The sequence below is a fragment of the Carlito syrichta genome, unplaced genomic scaffold (genome assembly GCF_000164805.1).
Source record: "Carlito syrichta isolate Samal-C Ts95f unplaced genomic scaffold, Tarsius_syrichta-2.0.1 Scaffold311873, whole genome shotgun sequence".
NCBI lineage: Eukaryota > Metazoa > Chordata > Mammalia > Primates > Tarsiidae > Carlito > Carlito syrichta.
Genome location: NW_007255969.1, coordinates 593,636 through 618,763, shown reverse-complemented (window position 1 = coordinate 618,763; position 25,128 = coordinate 593,636). Strand labels below are relative to the sequence as shown.

Sequence of the window (25,128 nt, the reverse complement as noted above, 5' to 3'; positions counted from 1 at the left end):
CCAGTCTGGGCGACAGAGTGAGACTCCAACTCAAAAAAAAAAAAAAGTCTCCAAAAAAGATTAACTGAAGCCAAACAAAGCCTTTTGCAGCCACACTAGCTGGTACACTGATGCCAATGCGTTCCTAGAACACTTACCTAGTGGGAGAAATCTGTACTACAAGGAACCTGCACTCCAAAAGATAATTCCGGTTTTGGGGGGGTCCCTCCTGGATGTAGTGATGGTTAGTTGCATCTTAGTACCCTCTAAAACCTAAAAATTCTGTAACGCGTCTTGGCCCAGGAGTTTCAGTGAAGGGGCTATAGACCCATATAACAAAATATCATCAGTGATTTATCAGTGTCAAGGTTACTGTTGATCTTTATTTTTTCCCTACGCTTTTCTATATTTTCCAAATGTTCTACAATAAACATGTATTAATTTATCATCAGAAAATAAATATTAATTTTAAAAATAAACACATTTGAGGCATCAGAGGCTCATTTCAGAATTCTCAAGTTAATCATTTGCTTCCTGAACCTCTTCAGTCACGTGTGTCTTTTAGACTGAGGTGTTCTGATTTGTTGCCAGAAAACATTCCTGAGATGAAACAGAGAAGGAGATAACTGATCAGAGATGGACCTGTCTCCAAGCTGCTTTGGGGTTCAGGAAAGCCCCCTGGGGGGAGATGCTTACCTAAAGGTCCTACCTCAGGAAGAGGGCTTCAGTCTGAGGAGGTCCCAGGCATTGATACCATGGTCTGTTGTGTCACATTCTGGTTTTGGGAGTTGGGTGAGAGGCCCACACAGTAAGTCAGCATAGAGGTCGAGACAAACAGAACCAGGGTGTAGCAAGACAGTAGGAGGTGGGGAAAGATTCACACACACAATTCACTCTGCTAATGGACAACTTTTCCTGCCCAATCAGGTGGACGCTCACTGACCCGTCACGAGGTTGCCCCACAAAGCTTTGGGGTCCATGACTGAATGGATTGCTGTGGCCTTCTCGTCTCTCCCTTTGCCCAGTTCCCTGCATCCTAAGACTCAAGGCCAGCACAGGACCTGGAAAAATTATATGTAAGTCTTGACTAAGGTTTCTTTTCCTTCACTAAACAGTCATAAATGTTTTCTCAGGTGATAGTAACACATAGCCCAAGTGCATATGGATGCCTTTTAACAAAGTCTCTTGAGAGTGACAGTTGAGGAAAGGAGCAAGGGTTGGAATCTCCATATTGGTGGTTCCTTAAGTCAGTGGTTTGGTTTGGTTTTGTTGTTTGAGTTGGAGTCTCCCTCTGTCGCCCAGGCTGAAGTGCAGTGGCACGCTCACGGCCACCACAGCCTCGACCTGCTGGGCTCAGGCAATCTACAGGCATACACCACCATGCCCGGCTAATTTTTTGATTTATTGTAGAGTTGAGATCTCACCAAGTTTCCCAGGCTGGTCATAAACCCGTGGGCTCAGACAGTCCTCTCACCTCAGCATCCCAAAGTGCTGGGATTATAGGCGTGAGTCACCGTGCCCAGGCCAGCTCAGCGGTTCTTAACCTTTAGTTTGTATCAGGATCACCTGGAGGGCTTGTCAGGGTGCAGATGGCTGGGCCTCGTGCCTAGATTTCTGATTCAGTAGATCTGGTGCAGGCCAGGAATTTGCTCTTCTAACAAGTTTCCAAGTGACGTGGATGCAGGTGGTCCAGGGACCCCACTTTGATAATCACTGCTTTAATTCATGTGATTGAAAGGATGAATGGTAAAGGCTAAAAACGGTATATACTTCACTATTCAATCTCATTAAATGAAAATATTTAGTGCTTTGCTTGATCCATCGATTCACATCTCAGAAAAGAGAATTTTAAGGTCCACTTAGCACTTTTGCATTTGAAAGTCCAGCCAAGTGGATGCCATTATTCTGGGCCAGCTTTTCTCTGGGTTGTCAGTGCCAGTCATTCTTTGCCCTTGGTTTTCAACAGGTGTGACTAATAGTGCCGTTTTTAGGCTAAAACAATGACTGCAGTCCGTTTGCAGGTGCACTCATCATGTTTTTAGATACACTAAAAAGGGAAATGTTTTCTCCCCCCCGGGTTGGGAACTATATCGTTCCCTTTCAAAGTGAGTCATCGCAGTATGTATCCCTCCCCTGGTACACTAAATGTGACTTGATTTACAAAACGCATGTGGGAAGGGAGGCGTGCCTCTAGTGAGTGATCCAAGTCAGCAAGTCCAAGTTTTTGCAGGGATTTAAGTTCTTGGGATTGACATATTTTGAGGATCATGTTGTTGTGTTAGCTTTCGAGCCAGCCAGTCGCCTGTCTGCTGTGGACAAGAGCGATGTATTCCACATTGATAGACAAAAGTAGAAGAGTGTAACTAAACAAATGCCCACTTGGATACATGTAAGCATCCATACAAATATATGTATGTGCCTGTGAATATGTATGCATGTGGTATATTTCTGAGCTTTCATTGTATGAATTTTACATAACGTTGTTTTCCTTTGTTTCATTGAGTCGATGTGAGTTTAAAAATAGTATGAGTGATGCTGTCCAGGAAACATTTGAGAGCTTTCTGGGCATTTTAAATCTGTGGATACGCACTGCAATTTATAACATTTTGCTTGGATGTTGTAAATGTTATCATTCAAAGTAGCACTTAGGATTTACAGTTCTTTTATTGTAATTCACTGGGATTGAGAATAATCACTGTTAATAAAGCAATCGCCAAGCAAACACATAATGAAAGAACCTATCTGTTGCTTAGACATTAATAGAGTCAAAAGTTCTGGAGACAGATGTAAATGCAAGAATTTAAAATGAAACCCACAGAATCAGAAAAATAAGACCAAAAGCAATAGGTGATCAAGGGAACCTGTGAGGGAATTAGCCCAGAGCTGTCTGCTGGGGCTGCCCAGAGAGTAACAGGGCCAGTATTAGAACTGACAGAGCCAGGAATGACACAGTTCTCCATTATTACTCCACCCTCACAAACGGTATCACCTCTGTCAAGTACCGGTTATTCTTCACAGCATTCCTGGAAGGAAGGTCATCGGTTTATGAGACATCCTCGCCACAAAGCAAAAGGAGGGGGTCAAATAGAATGTTCTTTTACACCCCCTCCTGCTTTAGCCTTCTAGGAATCTCCATGTTTGCACATCAGGTTTTTCTCTGGGCTGACCTTTGCTTTCGGTGTCATATCTACAGCTTCGGTGTCATATCTACTGCAGAAAGAAAGAAGGCAGCCAGGCTCGGTGACTCAGCCTGTAATCCCAGTGCTTTGGGAGGCTGAGATGAGTGGGTTGCCTGAGCCCGCGGGTTCGAGACTCGTCTGGTCAACTTGGCGAGACCTCATCTCTACAATAAATCAAAAAATCAGCCGGGGGTGGTAGTTCCAGCTACTTGGAAGGCTGAAGCAGAAGGATCGCCGGAGCCCAACAGGCCGAGGCTGCGGTGGCCGGGAGCGGCCACTGCACTCCAGTCTGGGCAACAGAGTGAGACTCCAACTCAAAAAAAAAAGGCCACTTGACAAAATCAAGGGGAAAATGTAGAGACATGATTGTTAGTTACTCCTGAGGGTATGACCTTGGAGTATAAGCATTTGAGATCATGAAGTAGGCTTTTAAATAATCATTGAGGATGGCACGGTGTCTCAGCCTGTAATCCCAGCACTTTGGAAAGCTGAAGCGAGTGGATTGCCTGATCCCGTGGGCTCGAGACCAGCCTGGGCAACTTGGAGAGTCCTCGTCTCTACAATAAAATCAAAAAAATTAGCCAGGCGTGATGGCACGGGCCTGTAGTCCCGCTACGTGGAAGGCTGAGGTGGAAGGCTAAGGCGGAAGGATCGCCAGAGCCCAGCGGGTCAAGGCTGCGGTGGCTGGGAGCGGCCACTGCATTCCAGTCTGGGCGATGGAGTGAGACTCCAACTCAAAAAAAAAAAAAAAAAAAAAGAAAGAAGGCTACTTTGACCCCTTAGGTGAATCAGGGTTTCAGGCTCCTGGCGGACCTGGCAGGGCCTGTTTGGATCAATCCCTGGGCCTGTGGGCAGAGCGCTCAGTCACCGAGTACCCAGGGTGAGTACAGTGCCTGTGTGGGGACAGGAGGCACGTGGGAAACAGTTGTACTTTCTGCTCAATTTTGCTGTAAACTTAAAACCCCAGATACCAAACAGTATGGTGATTCCTCAAAAAAATTAAGCGCAAGCCGGGCTCAGTGGCTCAGCCTGTCATCCCACGCCTTTGGGAGGCTGAGGTGAGTGGATGACCTGAGCCCGCGGGTTCGAGACCCGCCTGGGCAACTTGGTGAGACCTCATCTCTACAATAAATCAAAAAATCAGCCGGGTATGGTAGTGCATGCCTGTAATTCCAGCTACTCGGAAGGCTGAGGCGGAAGGATCGCCGGAGCCTGGCAGGTCGAGGCTGCGGTGGCCGGGAGTGGCCACTGCACTCCAGTCTGGGTGACAGAATGAGACTCCAACTCAAAAAAAAAAAAAAAAAAATTAAGTGCAATTACCATGCGATCTAGCAGTTTTACCTCTGGGTATATATCCAGAAGAAGCAAAAGTAGGGATTTCAACAGATACTTACACACCCATGTTTATGGCAGCGTTATCCACAATAGCCAAAGGGTGGAAGCTACCCAGCTGTCCATCGGCAGACAGATAAACAAAATGTGGTACGTGTAAACAATGGAACATGTTTCAACCTTAAAAAAGATATGGAATTCTGACACATGCTACGGCATGGGTCAACCTTTATGATGCTGAATGACATCTGGTAGACACAAAAAGACAAATATGAAGGAATCCCACTTCTGTGAGGTACCTAGAGTTGTCAGATTCATAGAGCCAGAAAATAAAATGGTGGCTGCCAAGGCGTGGGGGATGTGGGAATAGAAAGCTATCATTTAATAATTCTTGAGTTTCAATTTGGGAAGCTGAGAAAGTTCTGGAGGTGAACGATGGTGATGGTTTGCACAACAGTGTGAATATATATCAGAGCACTGAACTGTACAATTTTATTTATTTTATTTTATTTTTTTGAGTTGGAGTCTCACTCTGTCACCCAGACTGGAGTGCAGGGGCCGCTCCCGGCCACCACAGCCTCGACCCGCTGGGCTCCAGCGATCCTTCCGCCTCAGCCTTCCAAGGGGCCGGAACTACAAGTGCGCGCTACCACGCCCGGCTGATTTTTTGATTTATTGTAGAGATGAGGTCTCGCCAAGTTGCCCAGGCAGTTCTCGAACCCGCGGGCTCAGGCCATCCACTCACCTCAGCCTCCCAAAGGCGCAGGATGACAGGCTGAGCCACCGAGCCCGACTTATACAGTTTTAAATGGCTGTAACATGGTAAATTTTAATGTTGTCTGTATTTTACCATACTTTTAGAAAACTGGCCGCCAGAAGTCACCTTCCTTCCAAAAATGCTGTGCAGGATAACGCACTAGTGCTTGATAGCGATGCCACGGCTCGCCAGGGGGATGTAAGAACAGATCATCCAGCCACTCACACCTCCCTCATCCCTGTTATCTTCTGGGTGGCCCCCAGAAGATGGTAAGGGTAAGGGATCCACTGAATAGCTTATTTCAGTCTTAGGAATGGATTTCCTGTCGGGCTAAAGACACATTTGTCAGAAAGCATCGAGGAAGTTGGCCACAAACGACTGGGGTCTCTACCAGTGCCCTTTACACATCTAGGGGACCTGTTTCACTGGGGTGAAGGGAAGTACATCAGCTCCCTGTGCTCCAGCAGTGGGGCTGCTCGAGTTCCTCCAGTTTGGGTGCTCCTAAACCAGACCATGTGCAAAGCTCTGACACAGAGAAGATCACGGAGCTGTGTGCCTGAAGGTGGCTCCTGACGGGTCTTTGTCCATGGAGGTGGACGTGTGGGCAGGAACCAGCAATGTAGAGTCGCCATGATCCCAAGCATCATGGAAAATGAAAGCTTTGAGAGGAAATTAATAGCAGATAGTTCTCCTGCCATGGGGCCTCTGAGTCCTAGGATGCCTGTTTTACGTTCTCCAAATGAAGAATAATTTATCCCCTTTTTCATCAAGTCGCTGTACTGTTGAAAGGAACAAGTATGCTGTGCTCGTTCACAGGTGCATTTATTGTCACAGAACAGTTTAGTGAGTGACTTGGAGTCCTGTGAGGAACATACGGGATGGAACCCACTAGGTGAGTCCATTGGGCTCTACAGTTTTTGATTTTTGCATTTCATCCTAAGTGTCTAGAACAGCCATCAAAGAACAAACAGCAGGGTCTCATGGGGGCCTAGCAGCCATGTTTTCTTTGCATCTCCTTTACCACCTTCAGGCCCTATCCTCCCAGGGCTGACCAGGGTTTAGAATTCCTAAAGAGTGCTTCCTAAGAATCCTTGGTCTCAGAAAGCTCAGAAACCACTGTCCGAGATTATTCTGTTTTCCTCTTCAGATATCAAATAGAACTTTGGCTTAAGGAAAAAGTGTAACCAAAGGGGAGGTAAAATTAAGTTGTTAAAATACAATAGATATAAATCAGTCTCCTTATTCTCACGCCAGACTTTCCAACCCTTCTTAGAAACAAGCTCTTCATGCTTTTCACTTAGATATTGGAAAACAGGGCAGAGCAACAGAAACAGAGGTTTCCGAGTCCTTTGTCATGGGAAGCTGCTAAGATTTTTTTTAAAAAACTGGAATTAAAGGTTTTTGTAGAAAAGAAAATCCGGGTCAGCAAGTCTAAGGGAGAGAAAAGTAGGGCTTGTCTTTGACATTCACATGTACCTCCTGGCACCCTAAGCTTGAGTCGAAAAGGGCATGGATATAGAATCTAATCAAAATCAACTCTGCCCCATGAGTTCAGAGACCATAATTTTTGGATAGACACACTGACACAGATTCACCCCAGAAAAGACCATCCAACTCACTGTCACCCAGACAAAATGACATCAGAGGAAACCAACAAAGATAGACCCTTGGGGGCTCTCCTTGTCTCATGGCGCGTGCAAGTCGCAGTGCCTGGTTCCAGACAAGGAATTCGTGTTTACTGATGGCTTTGTTATCTGGAATCCCAACAAGCAGAATAACCCCAATTAACTACCCTTCGTCTGTCCCCTCCCCCACGCCATACCCTCCCACACACCCTACACCACCATACTCAACCCACTTCCCTTTTCAGAGATGAAGATTCGGAAAACAAGGCAGCTTTGGTTTTTAGTAAAGGATATTTGTAGCTGATGATACCGGCCTGCTGAATCATTAAGAATGGTTAAATGTTTCGTAATGAGGGGGAAAAAAACTACTTTGGAAAGATCTTCAACAAAGAGTATTTTCCAGCTGTCAATTAACCAGAGCATTGAAATAATAAAAGATCTTCTTGTCCATAAGTGTTCTCATTACCTGAGGTTTTATTGTATCTATTTCCGTGTCTTAATAATCATCTAAAAATGTTGATTGAGGATAGACAAATAGACCGTTCATTTTTATTCCCCTTGAGAAACTATGCAAGTGTTAGCTTTTACCAACTTTCTAGTGCCAGAAGTTAAATGTTAGAGATTCTGTTCATGCTTTAGAAGCACTCTAAAAGTTGTGATATTACTAGCTTTAAGACTAATGTATAAAATAATTTTAGGGACCTATATATTTCCTCCTGTAGTCATTGGGAGCCTGTGGCATAGTTTTGATGCTAGTGCTGTTGTTTTTTTCCTCTTAAAAAATGTATGATATGATTATTTGTAACAAATTTCATCTCAGATTCAGATTATGTTCTGCTCAAGGGATCATCAAAATTAATTTTCATTCTCTACTAATGGGTCAGAAAGGAGTGATGTTACCAGCATGGTAATATACATTAATATATAAATCAAAAATTTCAAATGATATTCCCTGTGAGTCTCCAAATAAAACCAATAAAAAAAACCAAGCTATGTTGTGTTATAAAGCTGCCTACCAAGCAATATCAGTTGTGGCACAAGTGGTTTATCAATTTATTCTAATAGTTTCCAACCTGCTGACTCTTTAGAAATGATTTGTGTGCTCTTTTGGGGATGTACCTGTCACCAGCAGAATGACACCTCTCTGTGTGCTCTGATGTAACCCAGGGGATCATAGCATGTTTTTCCAAGGATATTTGTTGCATTGATCTTGTGAGAGCCTGGTCCCTACAGACTTGTGCCAGTTGGAAGGTGCACAGACCTTGCATCATTGAGGAAAAGCGTTTCCGTTCATCTGCCTCTGAACAGTATTTGTAACTTTTCAGGACAGCAGGACTTTTAGAATCCTTTTAGTACCTAACCAGATGCTCTATTCTATTATTTCTAGCAGATTTATCCTATATTCTGTCCCTAATTTGTCACCAGACCAGATTATTATACTGGGTCCTATGTATGAAGTGTTCTTGATTTCTAGACAGAACCAAAATCAGGGAATTTTTTTTTCTTTTTAATCAAAATTGGAGTAACTTTGTTTTCCTTATTATAAAAGTAATACAGAGCCAGGCTCGGTGGCTCAGCCTGTAATCCTGCACCTTTGGGAGGCCGAGATGAGTGGATTGCCTGAGTCCGCAGGTTCGAGACCCGCCTGGGCAACTTGGTAAGACCTCATCTCTACAATAAATCAGAAAATGAGCCGGGCATGGTAGCACACGCCTGTAATTCCAGCAACTCGAAAGGCTGAGGTGGAAGGATCACCAGAGCCCAGCAGGTCGAGGCTGCGGTGGCCAGGAGCGGCCACTGCACTCCAGTCTGGGTGACCGAGTAAGACTCCAACTAAAAAAAAAAAAAAAAAAGTAATACATGTTTATTCTGCATAATTTATAAAGTAACAGAAAAGAGGAAGATACATTACCTATAACCTGGCTACCCAGACACAACCTATCTATTAACTCATACTTTTGTGAATTTTTCTAGAGATTTTTTTAACTAACCAATAAATTCCCAATTTACAAACAAGTACTCTGGACTTATATCCCACAGGAACTTAGGAATGATGACATTAGATGTCATTTTATAGGACAGTTGTCTTCTTACTTTTCTCTCTTCAAATTATGTTAATCAGCTCTTGTGAGAACAGACACCTGTGTGGACTCACCAATCTCTTTATCAGGTGGAAATTCCTATCAACAGGTATTTCCATTTCTATATTTTGTCAATAAGAATGATATTGATTGAGTCTGGGCAACTTGGCGAGACCTTGTCTCTATAGACCCTGTCTATACTGCTTTATAGCAATAACATTATGATTCTCAGTGTTAAATATGCTCAGTGATGCTTTTGACCATCAATTTGTCTCTTTGAATAAATGAACAATAAGGAACTTACAAATCATGCATACCCATGTACTCATTTGCCAAAGTGAAAGCTCTAGATATGCATTCCAACTACTATGTATCCATTTATACAGAAGAATATAGTTTTGTTTTGTTTTGCTTTTTAGTTGTAACCTCACTCCATTGCCCACACTGGAGAGCAGTGGCACGCTCACAGCCACCCCAGCATCGACCTCCTGGGCTCCAGTGATCCTTCTGCCCACTTTCCAAGTAGCCAGAACTACAGGTGTGCACTACCACACCCAGCTGATTTTTTTATTTTATTGTAGAGACAAGGTCTCGCCAAGATGCCGAGACTGGTCTTGAATCCACGGGCTCAGGCAATCCACTAGCCTTGGCCTCCCAAAGTGCTGGGATTACAGGCTGAGCCACTGAGCCTGGCCTATAGTTGTATCTTTAAGGTAATCATTCTGATGATCTTATATGTTAAATGTAAATATGACTCAAAAAGTAAAATTTTCTGTAAAAAGGAAAAAAAAAGAATGATATTGAGGGACCCTGCAAGATTCTAGTGGGCCTCTGGAATCATGAAGGAAGATTTAGTTGTGTGTCAGATGACTTTGGTATTAGATAAACTAATTGTGTTTTGGTTATTTAACAATTAATAACCAATATCCTGGAAGATACTTGGGTGGAAACAGGAAAGGTTGATTTAGCCATATCCTCCCATTCCTTATTGGTGATCCAAGCACTACAGTCTCCAATAAAATTCTATTTTTATAACTGATGGTAACAAAATTTCAGCCGGGCTCAGTGGCTCAGCCTGTAATCCCGCGCTTTGGGAGACTGAGGTGAGTGGATTGCCTGAGCCTGCAGTTTCGAGACCCGCCTGGGCAACTTGACGAGACCTCATCTCTACAATAAATCAAAAATTAGCCAGGCATGGTAGCGCGCACCTGTAGTTCCAGCTACTTAGAAGGCTGAGGTGGAGGGATCGCCGGAGCCCAGCAGGTTGAGGCCACGGTGGCTGGGAGCGGCCACTGCACTCTAGTCTGGGCGACAGAGTGAGACTCCAACTTAAAAAAAAACCAAAAAAACCCCACAAAATTTCATTCAAATATATGCCTTCTTGCAAAGAGTTTTCCTTTAACTTTGCATCCTTTATCCCCCTTCAAGCATCTCTTCAATTCCTCTGGTGTGATGTTATAGCTCCTTGAGTTGTACTGATGTCTCTGTACTTCCTGTGGCGAGTGCTAGGATTTAGGATTGGGAAGAAGCCTAACACTTTGCCAAGGTCGGGAAGGGCGTTGAGCCCTAAAAGAAAATGTGGGCAAAAATTAAGGGATTGTTAAAGGAGTCATCTGAGAAATGCTGTAGAAGTGTCATCTGCTAACCTCATGTCAATAGCATAGCAAGTATTTAGTAAGCAGCTGCTAGAAGAGATTCTGTTTCGTTTTGGTTTTTTTAAAAAAGGTCTGTATTTGGCCTTGGTTATATCAAGGTCTTATCGTCCCCTGTACATGACTCTAAGTTCCTTGAAAGCAGTGACTTCTCCCTGTATCCCTCGAGATCCTTTGTGTCCTTGTATGTAATTGGGACTCAGTATGTATTGACTCAAATTAATATTTCTGTGGCTCTTCAGTGCCAGATGAATGAATGTGCTCAATTCGGGTAACTACATTGTACCTTCCTCCTACAGCAGTTCAAGGGTGCTTCGATAAGTATCCGCGATTGTGCTTAAGGCCCCAGTTGGGTACAGGTGTGGGGAAGTGGTATACAGTACTTTGATCCTCCCTTGGAGAAGGAGATGCTAATGCGGGTAACAGAATCTGGTTCTTTATCTTCAGTTTCGATTTGACCGCCTTACTTCACTGAGTCACAGCGCTCACCGTTCAGTGACGGGCATCTCACTTAAGCCCGAGACTGTCCCTCAGCCTGTGGATGACATGGCCTCTGAATTTCCCATGGCATGAACAGCCAGCGTTTGTTCTCAAAATTCAAGAACACACTAAAAGTCAGTTGGCTTTGCAGCTGACATTACGATTAACTTTCTCTAACCTAAACCAGTGAAAACTAAAATGCTTCTCACCACATAAAAGTTTTGCTTTCGCTGTGTTCAGACCCCTCCCACCTTGTCACGGCACAGTCATTTGGAGTTTGATTTGGGGGCGGTGTGGTTGTGTCTCGGTGGCATATGACCCAGTTTTTATAATGCTTAATCGCCTGTGTTTTTACAACACAAGTCAGAAGTTCTGACGATAGTGGACTATCACCCAGAAGAGATTTTCGGAGACATCTCATCAGAGCTGCTGTGGTCCACGCGTTGTCGGAAGAAGTGTTAGCTCTGCAGGGTGTATGTGAACTACCAGACGATGACAGGACATTTCCTCTAGTTTCTGGATAATGAGCAAGCACACAGGTAATGATGCCTTTCCGTGTCTCGATGATTTTGTTGAACTAGACTTTCAAATATTAATCACTACCTGTGCATGTTTGCTGTTGTGGTTTTCAGAGGGCTCAGGGGAACGAGCGTTTTCATTGGTATCTTGAGACCTTCATAACTTCACTTTAAAAAAAAAAGTCTGAAGAGATAGTAATCAAACATAGATTGTCCTCTCTATCCTCTCTGTGCCTCGAACACACATCCTCTTCGTCAATTTTATTTTGATGGTTTGCCGTCAAGATGGTTGTCTCTGAATATCAGATGCTTCACTCCGCAGTGATACCCATGTGTGAGTTAATGCCTGGTGCACTTGGGGCTGTGCGGAGGGTGGAGTGTGGTGGAGACACCCAGAAAGAAAAAATGCGCAGAAGGAAAGGGATAGCAAGGGGACACTGAGCCTCAGTGAGCATGGTTCCACTGCAAACTAAAAGCAGATTTAAGTCAACTGCTATTGACTTAACGTTTGGCAAAATCATTCCCGACAGCCTGCTCTGTTTTAGAAATGTTTATGTTTCTGATCTCACTTTTGTCAATTTGAAGAACTTTTAAAACATCATCATTGTTTCCAAACAAGATATGGTAGGTATCCCTTTCCTGAATGGGCAGAAAAGTCTTCGGGTCCCTTTCTTTGCTGAAGGTCGACTGGCAGGTGTTTCACAGCAGGGTGGTGCCCGTGCTTCACCGATCACACTGGTCTGTACACTGATTGACATGCCAACTTAGAGCCTTTGAAAATGCCCACAGATAAGTCACCGTTGTTTTCCCTGAAAGTCCTGATACAGAAAAAGAATGAAAGTACAAACACTAACTGGAAAAAATGTCACACATTTTAGCCACTTTGCATCCCTTGTTAGGACGAACCATGGGTCGGGTTTTTTACATTTGTGAAGTTGTGCGGTAGGTGGAGCAGTGTGGGTGGCCCAGAAAATGTAGAGTTAGAATAAGATTTTCCATTTATTGCCCTTTGTGCATGGCTAAAAATAAGATTCATACAAATCAGAATATGTAGTGCAAGCATAATCACTCTGTTAATTCTGATGACTGGTTTGCCCACATCTTTGCATCTGTCTGGTAAGTGGCATATTGGGAAATAAATGTGTCTCTGTTTAAATAGCAAGAGGCAACCAGGTTCTTGCGCTGTCTACGTGTGATAGTTTCAGCATTTTCCCCTTCTGTAGAAAGGCATACGTAACTCATACATTGACAGATTGAGTGGATGGAAGGATTAAAGAAGTGATGGGATCCTTGAACCTTTTTTATAAAGTGATCACCTTGTTGGAAATGCTGTTTTATAATATCCGTCTTCTTGGCTCATTGTTAGAAAGTCATTTCTTGTAAACTCATAGCACAGCAAGGAAAGCATAACTTAGCAGGGTTGCCCTAGAGACTGGAAGACTCGTGTGTGTGTGTGTGTGTGTGTGTGTGTAGATGTGGGGGCTTGGGGACAAGAGGAACAAAGATGAACACATGCCTGCCCTGTGTTACCTTCCGTAGACACAGATGTCGGAGGGACAGTTAGCCAAGTCAAAACGTCCCTTCATCTGGCTGCTGAGCCTACTGCAACCACAGCCAGTGATAACGTGGCAGTTTGTGGCCAGAAGAAACACCAAAGAGGGGTGGCGCCAGCGTTCACAGGGAAATTTGTGCCTTTGAGATCCCAGCCGTGGTGCTGTCCCATTCCACTGACTGCATGGCTGTGGCATTTCCAAAGAAGGAGGATGTCTGCAGGCACTCTGAGCCTCTCGGTTTGATGCCGTGTGTGAAATAGATGAGTCAAGCAGGTAGTCATTCCAGAAGACTGCCAAACGAAGACTGCAAATCACATTCCTCTTTGCCGTCCCCAACTATGGCAGACAGCACGGTGCCGCGGTTAAAGTGAGTTGAGCACTCTGGAAGAAGTAAAGATCCAGATCAAATCTTAGCTTAGCTACCTGTTGACCTTGATCTATTGACTTAACCTCTCCTGGGTGTCTTTATTGGAAAGTGGGAACAGGACTAGTACCTGCCTGAGCAGGTGTCTGTGAGGATTCAGTGAGAGGATGTTTATGATGCACAAAGCCAGCGCTCCAAGGGTGATGTTGGTGCTCTTCATGCTTGTGCCATTGTATCAGAGACATTTTGGAGAATTCTGGGGCATTTAGGGGTTTTCCTCTAGGCTCAGAGTACAAATTTGGAGATTAAATGGATCAATCTCTGGTTCTGTGTTTTTCAGTGAGAATAATATAGGCATTTACAGAGTAAGTTGGTTCTTTACAGGTTACCAGTGTTGTCCGGGGGGTTGTTTTTTGTTTTGCTATTCAGCTAGCATAAAGTATGCCTCGCTTCCTTTCCCTTTAAGATTAGCACTGGGTTGAACATGTTCAGCTATTTTTACCTTCTCACTCTGTTTTTTATTTAAACATGGGTATTTCAGTTCTAACATCTGTGCGTGTTAATTGTAGTACCTGCTGGTATACATTATGAAAGAGAGTGCTAATGTTGCAATCAAGTAAGGCTTTAAATATTTCAGGTGGAAATGGGCAGGACTTCAAGAGCAATTAGCTTCCATGGTGGTATCATTCCCTACAGAAAATATTGCATCTGTTATCATTCTGGTTACTGATCAATCTTACGGATGACCAGATGCTGACAGGCAGAAAACCATGACTGTGGCTTTTGTTTTTGTTGATTATCCTTTGCAAATTATTTTCTGTTTAAGGTAGTGTATCCATTCCCTTCTAGGAGTCCCTTTTTGCCCATCAAGTTTTCTATTATACAGTATCTTTTATATTTCATAATCTAAGGTCATCACTGTAGGCATCACTTCACTCTTTCATTTACTTTTAGGGTTAGATGCTCAGAATTCAAGGCAAATTCTTCCTTTGGCCTCCTCCATGGCCTTCCTGGGATGCTGTTTCTTCATTTATCCAACTAAAAAGGAAATTATGATTGTCCCTTGACTTTGTCACCTGGGGCCTGACCAGAAGTGATAAATTATACCAGTAAGCTAAAGAATTAAAACATGGTACAGGTCTAAAACAGTGGTGGCTTAGTTTTTTTATCAATTGTCATATTCAGCTAGGTTTTTTGGTTTTGAAGCTTTTCTTCAAATGTTCCTTTTCCCAGTCTGTCTCACCATCCCTAACCCAGACACAACTTGTAATTTATCTTTTAGCATCATCTTCTGATTTTCTGGGTTTTTAATGTTAAGATCCAGAGAGGAGATAGTTCTTAGATCGACTCTGCCTAGAAGATCCATCTTTTATTAAAATGGTACCCTGGCTTTTCCGGTGTATCCAGAGAGTGCTGCTTTTTCCATTTTTCTCGGTTGAGTGAAATGGAAGAACGCTTTTCAGTGCGAGCAAATCATTCTAGGTGACTTTCAAAGTTCCTGGCATTGCAGATACAGCCTCTGTTCCCTCCACACACACGCATCTACTGCCCATTATCTTTGCCAGTTTTATGGCCCTTTGCCACAGACCGAAGTTTCTGTAAAAGTCATAGACAAGAGAAGGTGACAAATTAGACTCTGACTGTGATACCCTCCCACACCTTCATGAGGAATGACAGAGATTCTGAAATGCATCCCATTGATACACTGTGTGCTTCTTCTACATAACTGCAGGTTTTAACTTATCCTTCATGTGCAATTTGAGGGTACCAGCCAGGTGGGGCTCATTATTCCTTTGGTTGAATAGTGTAAAGCATTTGCAATGGAGATTCACTCTAATGATGTATTTTAAGTGCATGTCCGCCTTGCTGGTTTAATGCACTCAGTCACAGAATGCTTTAAAGTTTATTGCTAATGGATGCATCCTCGGGAAAATGGGAATTTTCAATATGATTGACATTTGGAGTGAGAAATATAAATCTAATGAGAGCATTTCAACCAAGGTTTGTAATTAGGGCCGAATGGAGTAAATTTGTACACGCACAGCCCAAAAGGGCACAGAGGAAGGTGAAATTGCACGTTCTCCTGTGAATGAGAGATGAAGGCCGATGTATCAGTGTCAGGCCACGACACTGTGGAGTATAAATGATACTGTCACCAAGTGCTGCACAGGGTACCGAGGGAATTCCACTCTAGTAAATTACATTACTTAGACAGACCTGAAGGCATTGTGTCAGAACGCGAGAAAGGGAGAGAAGTCTGTCAGCACCATGCAGAAGATATTACGGTACAACTAGCTGCAGGGATGGAAGACTCTGGTTTCTATTATACCTGGCTATTTTGTATTCCCCTTTGCTAATTAGTTTACAGAAGCTACAGCTGTATACATGTGAAAGGACATCATGTCTGCTTGGGGTTTAGGTTACAATTGACCATAAAGGTAAAAGTACGTGTAAGTGGATTTGTATAAACTGGTCTGGGCGAGATTCTTTTTCTTCTTATTCACAGCTGGGTGATATTAGGTGTTGGGTTTTTTTGTTTGTTTTTTGAATTGGAGTCACTCACTTATTCCAGGCTGGAGTACAGTGACACAGTCACAGCTACAGCAGCCTTGACCTGCTGGGCCCAGGCGATCCTTCTGCCTCAGCCTTCAAAGCAGCTGGAACCACAGGCTTGGGCCACCATGCCCAGCTTTTTTCTTTCTTTCTTTTTTTTAATTATAGAGATGTGATCTTGCCACGTAGCCCGGGCTGGTCTCAGACTTCTGGGCTTAGGCAGTCTTCTTGCCTCGGCCTCCCAAAGTGCTGGGATTACAGGTGTGAGTCACCATGCCTAGCCATATTAGGTGTTTCATATAAACTTGCCCTTACTTTATTTTCTTTTTGTGAGGATTCAACATGCATTATGAGGATTTAATCCTCAATCTCCTGGTAAGATTATTTTCTTCTTTTCCAAGCTGCCTTAATAAGAACATACGGTCTATAAACCTCTCCGATCACCAGTTTCCTCATATCACCTTCCAGCCCTAAAGGAAACAAATTGTACTGGCCTGAAACATTTCACTTTTCGGAAGAACTCAAAGTTCAGAACAGTGGATTCCTAGAGTGTGACTTGTAGAGAAGGACTATTTTTTCCCTTCTTTTGCTTTCCGTTAGCCCCCTGCAGTGGAGTGAGGCCACCCTTAAGGGGCTGGTCTGTCTCTTACCATCTCTGGAAAGGAATTAGGAGAAAATAAAAGCATCCATTGCCCTACTCCCTTCTACATCATTGTGGATGTGCCAGTCACCTTGTTCCAGTTTGACTTCCAATGCCAGTTCTTGGAAAATGCCAAAGCTGAATGCTCTGGAATGAGTCACGGTCACTTCTTCACTAGAAAGCAAGTGTCTTCTCCTGAACGTATTGAGATTCGGAAACAACATCCGCTCTGACTTTCTGAAGTCTATGGCATGCTTTTTGTTCTTCGTGAAATAAACCTGAGAAATATCTCTGATCATCACTTAGCAGGGAGAATACTTGGTATTCTGCAGAATGTCTCCACAAAGCTTCCAGATGGCAGGTTTTTAGCAGCCTTTGGGGAACAGGGGCACAAGTCGATGGCAGTGACAATAATAACTTGAAGTTCACTTTTATTCTTTCCAAAATAATACTCTACCAGGATTAGAGTATCATCTTGTAGTCTTTATTTTGTAGCCATAGTTACAGTCTTGTCTTATTCATCCAATCATAAAACAATAAAGCCAGCATCCTTGGAAAACCAGGCTTAAGAATGGGTAGGAGAAATATTTTTATCTTATGCAAGACACCGCCACTTTAAAAAGTGTTTTTGGTTGGTGGCTCTAGAATAATATCTAAGACTGGGCATGGTGGCTCTTGCCTATAATCCCAGAACTTTGGGAGGCCAAGGCAGGAGGATTGCTTGAGCCTAGGAGTTCGAGACCAGCCTGGGTAACATAACAAGACCTCATCTCTCCAAAAAAATCAAAAATTAGCCAGGCATGGTGATGCATGCCTATAATCCCAGCTACTCGGGCTACCGAGATGGAAGAGTCACCTGAGCCCAGGAGGTCAAGACTGCAGTGAGTCACGATCGTGCCCTGCACTCCAGCCTGGGCAACACAGTGAGACCCTGACTCACAAAAAGGAATAATAATCACAACAGCATCTGAGTGTAAAGGCATTACATAAAACGTCTAGGTGCCATATATCATCCTCAGGATAGACAAGCTGTGCTTAAAGACTTTGCTTTATTCACTAAAACCATACAAAAAGTCAGGGACTTTTAGGTGTGTGCAGAATGAGCGTCTCTTCCCTAAATCAACCTGCTAGAATTTTTCCCTTTTTAATTCTGTTCACTTGAATGGTAACATGTGCCTCATAGCATATGTCTTCTTTGCTTCCATGACATCCATTTGGAAATCACACAGGTTGTGGTGTTTGCCACAGCATTACACACAGCTTATTTTTTTTTTAACCTCTTGATGCAGCATGCTATCAAACCACGTCTTTGAGTTTTTCTGAACTGAATCCTGGTAGAAGGGTTTTAATAGCATCCAAAAATGGAACCGGTTTAGATTCTTCCATTCCGCAGCGATTCCTTTGTTCCTGTCTACCTACCCATGTCTGACTGTGTTCTCTTCTTTTTCTTACATTAAAATTGGAAAAGGGAGAGAGGGGGGAGCTCCTTAGGAGAAATCGGTCTGTGGAGAATTGTGAGAACTCATTCAAAAGCTATTCTTAGTTCTGAGGAATATAATGAACTTGAGCTTGGGTCCCACTGAATCTCCCATTAATGATCCCACTGTCACTTCTACCCCTCTGCCTGATTATATTTTCCCTCAAGGCCACTGGTATTTTCCCCCTAATATTCTGAATGGAGTCTCTCCAAGTAAAGCACATTTTGAAAGACATCGGGTCCTACTGCGGTCATCGTTTACTGGATGATTCTCCCCTTTTTTTGAGTCGGGGTCTCACTCTGTCACCCAGGCTGGAGTGCAGTGGCATTATCACAACAATCATGGCTTATAGCAGCCTCGACCCCCTGGGCTCAGGCTATCCTTCCACCTCAGCATCCCGAGTTGCTGGGCCTACAGGCACGTGCCACCATGCCTGGTTAGTTGTTTCTTGTTTTTTGTTTTTGTAGCGGTGAGGTTTCGTTATGTTGCCCAGGCTGGTCCTGAACTCCTGGGCTCAAGCAATCCACCCACCTTAGCCTCCCAAAGTGCTGGAATTACAGACACGAGCCACCGGTCCGGCTGGATGATTCTTAATTATTCTATTAAGGGCTTCTATTTTGCATTACCTTAACATCTGCTGTGTGGAAGAAACTTTTCTATAGACCTTGATTTACTTGTCAGAAGTCAACCCATTAACGTGAGCACTTCCCTCCCATTGTCATGGTGTTTCCAACTGACAACTGTGCCACACTGTCATGGTCCTCGCGTGTTCCCAGTGCTGCAGAAAAAGAGACTTTTGTTCTGGCTCGATGAAAGAAAAAAAATGCAAACAACAACAGCTCTACCACCAGAAATCCTATAAAGACATGTTCCAGTGAACAATACGGTCGTTTGTTCACGTATGACATAAGGATATAAGAATTTAAACAATAAGACCTCTTGTGAAATGTGGCAAAAATGCACCACAAACATTGTGAAGTTCTCTGTTTCATGGAAGGCAGTCTTCACACGGGGTTCAAAAAACCATTAACTTACAACCCACCCTTTAAATAAAGAAAGGAAAAATCGCTTGTCTCGCTATAGCATTAAAGCAATTTCTGTTCTAAGGAAAGCCAAAATGCATTCATTTATATAAAGTACATGCACTATAATTAAAAAAAAAAAACCACAGTACTCGATCAGGAAATGCAATGCTCCTCCCTCCTTCACCTGAAATGGGAAATCCATCCATGGGGTCAAGGCCCTTTTTTCTTTGAGTAATATTTATTTCTTCAAAATGAAAAAAAAAATCCTTTCACTCGCTTAGATTCAAGATGAAGTTTTAAAGCTTGATAATAATTCTCTAAATCCTTCTGACATTGGTGGAGCATAGGGAGGGAATAATCCTGCTTTGAAGGGAAATTTTAATTGAATTTACTTTCATGTGAACCCTGTCCCTTTTTGCTTTGAGCCTTTAAGGAAGGCTTGGTATATTTGCAAACCTCAGCAAGGCTATGGCAGAAAAATGCAGAGATTTCTTTGTCAGCTCATGTCAGGGTCTCTGGTGACACCCCCAAAATTGTTCCGATTTTAATGTTTAAAATGTAGCCTTCCAGGAAAGACTGCGGGAGGCATGTGTTAACTGGCCAAAGGTGCTCTGTAGAGCTGACTTAGTATTAACCTCTAAAGGTTTTCAAGTATTTGCCGATGGATATATACAGCATCCTTGCAGAATCCTCTTAATTGAAGAAATGTTTCATCTCTATCTCTGTTGACAGAAAAGATTGCCTACTGATAATTGCTTTGCTTAAGTGTCTGATAATATGCCAGGAATGAGAGCATTCTGTGTTAGGTCATCTTTAATTATGTATGTACCACCTGTCAACTCTAAATCAGCACCAGATTAGATTCTGGCGGAGTCAGTATGGAGTGGGTCGGAGGGAAGCTGAGGTGATCTCTTTTAGAAACAACAAAAATAGACGGTAGTAAACACGCCTTATCACCTGCAGCTTTTTAAAGGAGCCTCATCTTCATTGTTCTTGAGCGGGAATGAGCCATTGGCACATCTGAAAAACACTTGAAATCTCGCCCAAGTGAGATAAATTACTGTGAAGATAAATTGCTGCGAGAGAGCATGGTAGTACCTCTTCTCTCGGTACCATCTGTTGCATTTCCTTTTTGCTCCTTCTCATCGTTGTAAATGAGCCAGAGAACAGCTCCGAAACATTTTTATAAGCTATGTGAGGACAGGAAATATGTTAACGATGTTAGATTTCATACATTTCAGGGGTTTTTTCAGTAGCGGGTTGGTTTTTTTTAGAAGGACAAGTGTGGGTTGGAAATAATGCTTGTACCCTCTGTCAGCTTTTTGTAGTTTTATTCTCACTTTTCAGGGTTGTTTGGGACTTTCTGGTGGGATGTTTAGGGTTCTTTACTGAAGGCTCTGTTCTGTCTTCTATCCTTGAGAGGAGGGATTTGTGAGAGGTGTTTTTCTTTGTTCACCTGTCAGAGGTCTGAGGGAAGCCTTGAGTTACTGTGCACTTTCCACAGAGGTGGGGTTGGATAACTGAGAGGCTGAAGGGAGAAAAGAAACAGGCGAAAGGAACTAACCGGTGTATGCGTTACAGCGTAGGGAGGTTCTCACACTTCGACCTGCCCTTGGACCAGGTTTGCACCATGCAGGTCCACTAACATGCAGATTTTCTCACAAAAGTGACTCCAAGTGTGCCTGCCTCTCCTGCCTTCCTTTGCAGCTCCTCCACTTCTTTCTGCCCCTGCCATCCCTGAGACAGCAATACCAACCCATCCTCTTCCTCCTCTTCCTCGGTTTATTCAACGTGAAGAAGTGAATGAAGACCTTATGATAATCCCCTTCACTTAATGAATAGGAAATCTGTTTTCTCTTTCTTATGATTTTATTAATAACATTTTCTTTTCCCTAGCTTGCTTTGTTGTAAGAATACAGTATATAATACATATAAGACAATTTGTTAATTGACTGTATTATGAGTAAGGCTTCCAGTTAACAGTAGGCTGTCAGTAATTAAGCTTAGGGGGAGTCAAAAGCTATCTGCAGATTCTCTACTGTGCAGGGGACTGGCACCCCTAAACCCTGTGTCGTTCAAGGGTCATCCCAAGCCTTGGCAGAAAAGAGGGAAGGCTAAATAAGTAAGACAATGCTAAATCAGAGAAAAAGTGAAGACAGAAATTGAAAAGGGAAGAAATGAGGAAGACAAAGCCATACGGCCATGTTCTCTCACACCAGCTCACCTTTGCAAAGTCTTTTCCATCTATCTGGAAAGGTCTTCCTCTCCACCTCGTTAACTCTGAGTTGTTGTTCAAGTGTCCTCTCCTCTAGGAAGCTTTCTTTGCTCCTTTCTGGCAGAAAGTGCTGACCTGCACTGTGACACCATAGCCCCATTCACAGTGTTTACCATGCCATACTACAAGAACGTGCTTTCTTATCTTTCTCCCCCATAAAGGGGTACTGAAAAGCCTGCATTACCGTAATTATGACAGTAGCATTTGCATGACCAGAGAAAGAGAAGCAACGATGTCATTGGACTCTGCAATGCTTAGACCACCTTAAGAGTGTTATAACTGTACATTTGAAAGAGAAAATGGAGAGACTTGAGGGCTTTGTGGACAGATCATTGGGACTAGAGAGGGCATCAGAGAGTGTCTTATAACCAGTGGTTGAAGGAGCAAAGGTAAGCTGGAAAAGAGAAAAAGAAGGGGAGACACAATGTCTGAAAGACTTTTGTTCTAGGAAAAAAGAGAACCAAAAGATCTAAGTTATAGGGAAAGAGCTGGGCATGGTGACTCATGCCTATAATCCCAGCACTTTGGGAGGCCAAGGTGGGAGAATCACTTGAGCCCAGGTTCAAGACCAGCCTGGGCAACATGATAAGACCTGTCTTTAAAAAAAAAATAGCTGAGTGTGGTGGTGCACACCTGTAGTCCCAGCTACTTAAGAAGCTGAGGTGGAAAGATCACTTGAGCGCAGGAGGTTCAGGATGCGTGCCACTGCACTCCAGCCTGGGCAGCAGAGTGAGACCGCATCTCTAAGAGAGAGAGAGAGAAAGAGAGAGAGAGAGGGAGGGAGAGAGAAAGTAGTTATGGAAAAAAATATTTGGGCTCAAAACAAGAATTTTCCTCCAAATAAAGCAATCCCACCGTGAAACCTCTGGCTTCATTTAGTAGCAATGATATCCCTGATACTAGATGAGAATCAATATCTTCTGGGGGTTTTTTGAATCAAGATCTCACTCTGTCACCCAGACTGAGTGCAGTGGCATGATCACAGCTATGGCAGCCTCAACCTGCTAGACTCAAGCAATCTTTCCACCTCAGCCTCCCAAGTAGCCGGAACTATAGGCATGTGCCACCACGCCGGATAATTTTTTAATTCTTTTGTAGAGACAGAGTTTCACAATGCTGCCCAGGCTGGTCTCGAACTCCCGGGTTCAAGCAGTCTGCCCTCCTCAGCCTCCCATCGTGCTGGGATTACAGGTGTGAGCCACTGTGTCTGGCCAGGAGTCATTATCTTTTAAGGCCATGTTCGGGAGCTGTTATAAACAAGATTGCTGCACCGTGTGGGAGCACAAACCCAATAACCCTAACATGATGAAGAATCTGAGTCCCTCTCCCATGCAGAATCACAGTTGGGATGACATGGGGCGTCCTCCCCAACCTCCACCCGGTGTCTGGTTGGCATGGGACTCAGCACTCCTCTGGCCGCAAGCTACGGGCAGAAGCCAGGGATGGCGGGGAAGGGAGGGAGCTAGCTACTTCCTCAAAGAGGCTGTGCAGTGAAACAGAAGGAGTACGGGACCGAATCCCAGTTTGTGTGCTTCCTGGCCTCTTGCTAACTGTGTGGCTGGGAGTGGCTCCCCAAGCCTGCATTTCTTGTCACACGAAATGGAAATGACATTGTTCACTTCACAGGGTTGCCGGGCGGTTTGAGGAAGATGAAAGAGTCCTTTGTGGAGGGCAACGTGCTAGAGAGGTACTTATCCAGAGCCCCAGCTCCACCACCAATGACCTCTGGACTCAGTTTTGTCAGCAGGACAATGGACAGCGTTTCCTTCCTTGCAAGGTTGCTGTGAGCTGGTTGATTAAATAAAATGTTATGATAAAAGCCCCCAACACGGGACCTACCAGGGAGTAGCATAGCCTGACTGTCAGCCTCACTTCACCCTCTGGAGCTGAGGAGGCTGGTGGAGGAGTATCCGCTCTCTCACTCACCTCTACAGGCCAAGTCCTCGGAAGGTTCTCGTTCACCTGCCCCCAGGACCTGACCTCAGGCTGTGGTCTCTCTCCTGCCGCCCTGTCATCCCAGCGTGGAGCCTTCTTCTCCAGCTTCCCTCTTTTTTCTTTTTCTTCCTCCTTTACTTCTGTCTTTCCTAATACTCTTTTCTTCATCTCCAGCTAATTTCCCTCCCGGCCTTCTTTTCTGCATTCTGTATAGAATTGTTCTGATGAGCACAAAGTTTAAAACAACCTTATCAGTGGCTTTTTTGTGGTTCAAAACAAGAGGGTTTCTGGTAGCATTTTAGGGAGGGGGCGGTGAGTCCTTTTTTGTTTTCCTCTGGTTCCGCTTCCAGTGCTTTTTTTCTGTGTCAACATTTTCCCATTCTCTCATCCCTTGGGCTTGTAGTCATTAACTTGCCAGACACCCAGCAAACGATTGTCTTTATGACGTTGCTGAAGGTAGGAGAGTGTCATTCACAGGGAACTTAACCCATATATTAACTCAGACATAGCAAATTGCTAAATGCGTGCCTTTAAATAAAGAGCTCCAGAATGCCAATTTGATTCTCTTGTTCACATCCTCTCCCATTGAAAGGGGGTTGCTGAAACAGAAAAAGCAAGGGGAAGGGGAGGGGGAGTTTCAACCATTTTACTGAGTCAGAAATTGGAACACTGCCATGCAGTTACAGACCTCCCATCCATCCTTCCATCCCTCCACGCCATGTTCAGGAAGCAGGTCCTTGTCTAAAGACCCAGCGTCAAGTGGGGGCAGACACTGAGATGAGGGCTGGGACCATGCCCTCATGGTCCTAGGCTTCCTCCCGTCCTAGTCTGCTCCTTGCGCATCCAAAGCTGTGGCCCATTCAGCTGCGTGTTCCCTGGAACCCACAGGATCTAGCTCAGGAATGTGGGAGGAAGGAATTGTAAAGGCAGAACGATAGAGGGAAGGAGAGGAGGAAGGAAGGAAAAGTAACCAAAGGAAGAGAGGAAATTGTATCATGTACCATGCTGGGGTGTAAATCGGTACGTGCTCTCGGTGGTTTAATGACTGCAGTGCGAAGCCAGGAGAGCATTGCTCCATGTGGAAATTTGAATCAAGTTCCCGGGAAGCGGCGCTAATTATCCTCATCTATGTAAAAGTCAAAATGGAAGCCCAGGTGCCTACCTTAGCACATGTTGCGTTTCTTCTGGTTTTTCTCCCACTGAGCTATATTGCTTTTCATTTAGCAGAAGAATGTAACTATACCACTGATTTCTAATTTTTAGGTCAGAAATTTTTCCCTTCCGAGGAAAGAAAGAGAACAGCCTATCTCTCCCTTCTTCTTAAGGAACATTGGGTTTCTTTGGGAGCCATTAATCTGGAGGAAAGAGCATGGCTCTCTTGTCCTTGCATCAGCTGTGACTCAGCTGCAACCGTGGTCTTCAGCATCTCCAAGGTAGGGGCGTGGGGTAGAGAGAAGAGAATCGCCTGCCTTGTGTCCACCCCTGGCCCTAACGTTCATGTGACAAGAGGTGTATGCAGACACATTTTGAAAGCGAAGGTGCTGTGTAAGGACTTTGATTATGAAATAGAAAGATGTTCACTTTATTTTTCACAGTACATTTGTTTCTGGAATCTTCTCATAACACTTGAGGTCACAATCACTGTGATTTGGTCAACTGCCAAACTGTTTAAAAGAAACTTGAGCTGGGCATGGTGTCTCAC

At 43.9% G+C, this 25,128-nt stretch overlaps 1 protein-coding gene across 1 annotated transcript in view; it reads left to right on the top strand.

Moving 5' to 3' along the window:
• The window catches only part of BACH2 (BTB domain and CNC homolog 2), a 297,095-nt gene that overhangs the window by 126,726 nt on the left and 145,241 nt on the right, over positions 1-25,128 (top strand). The window contains exon 3 of the mRNA XM_008069240.2: positions 907-1,055. The gene's annotated coding sequence lies outside the window, so the exon portion shown is untranslated. The remainder of the gene's footprint in view (positions 1-906; positions 1,056-25,128) is intronic.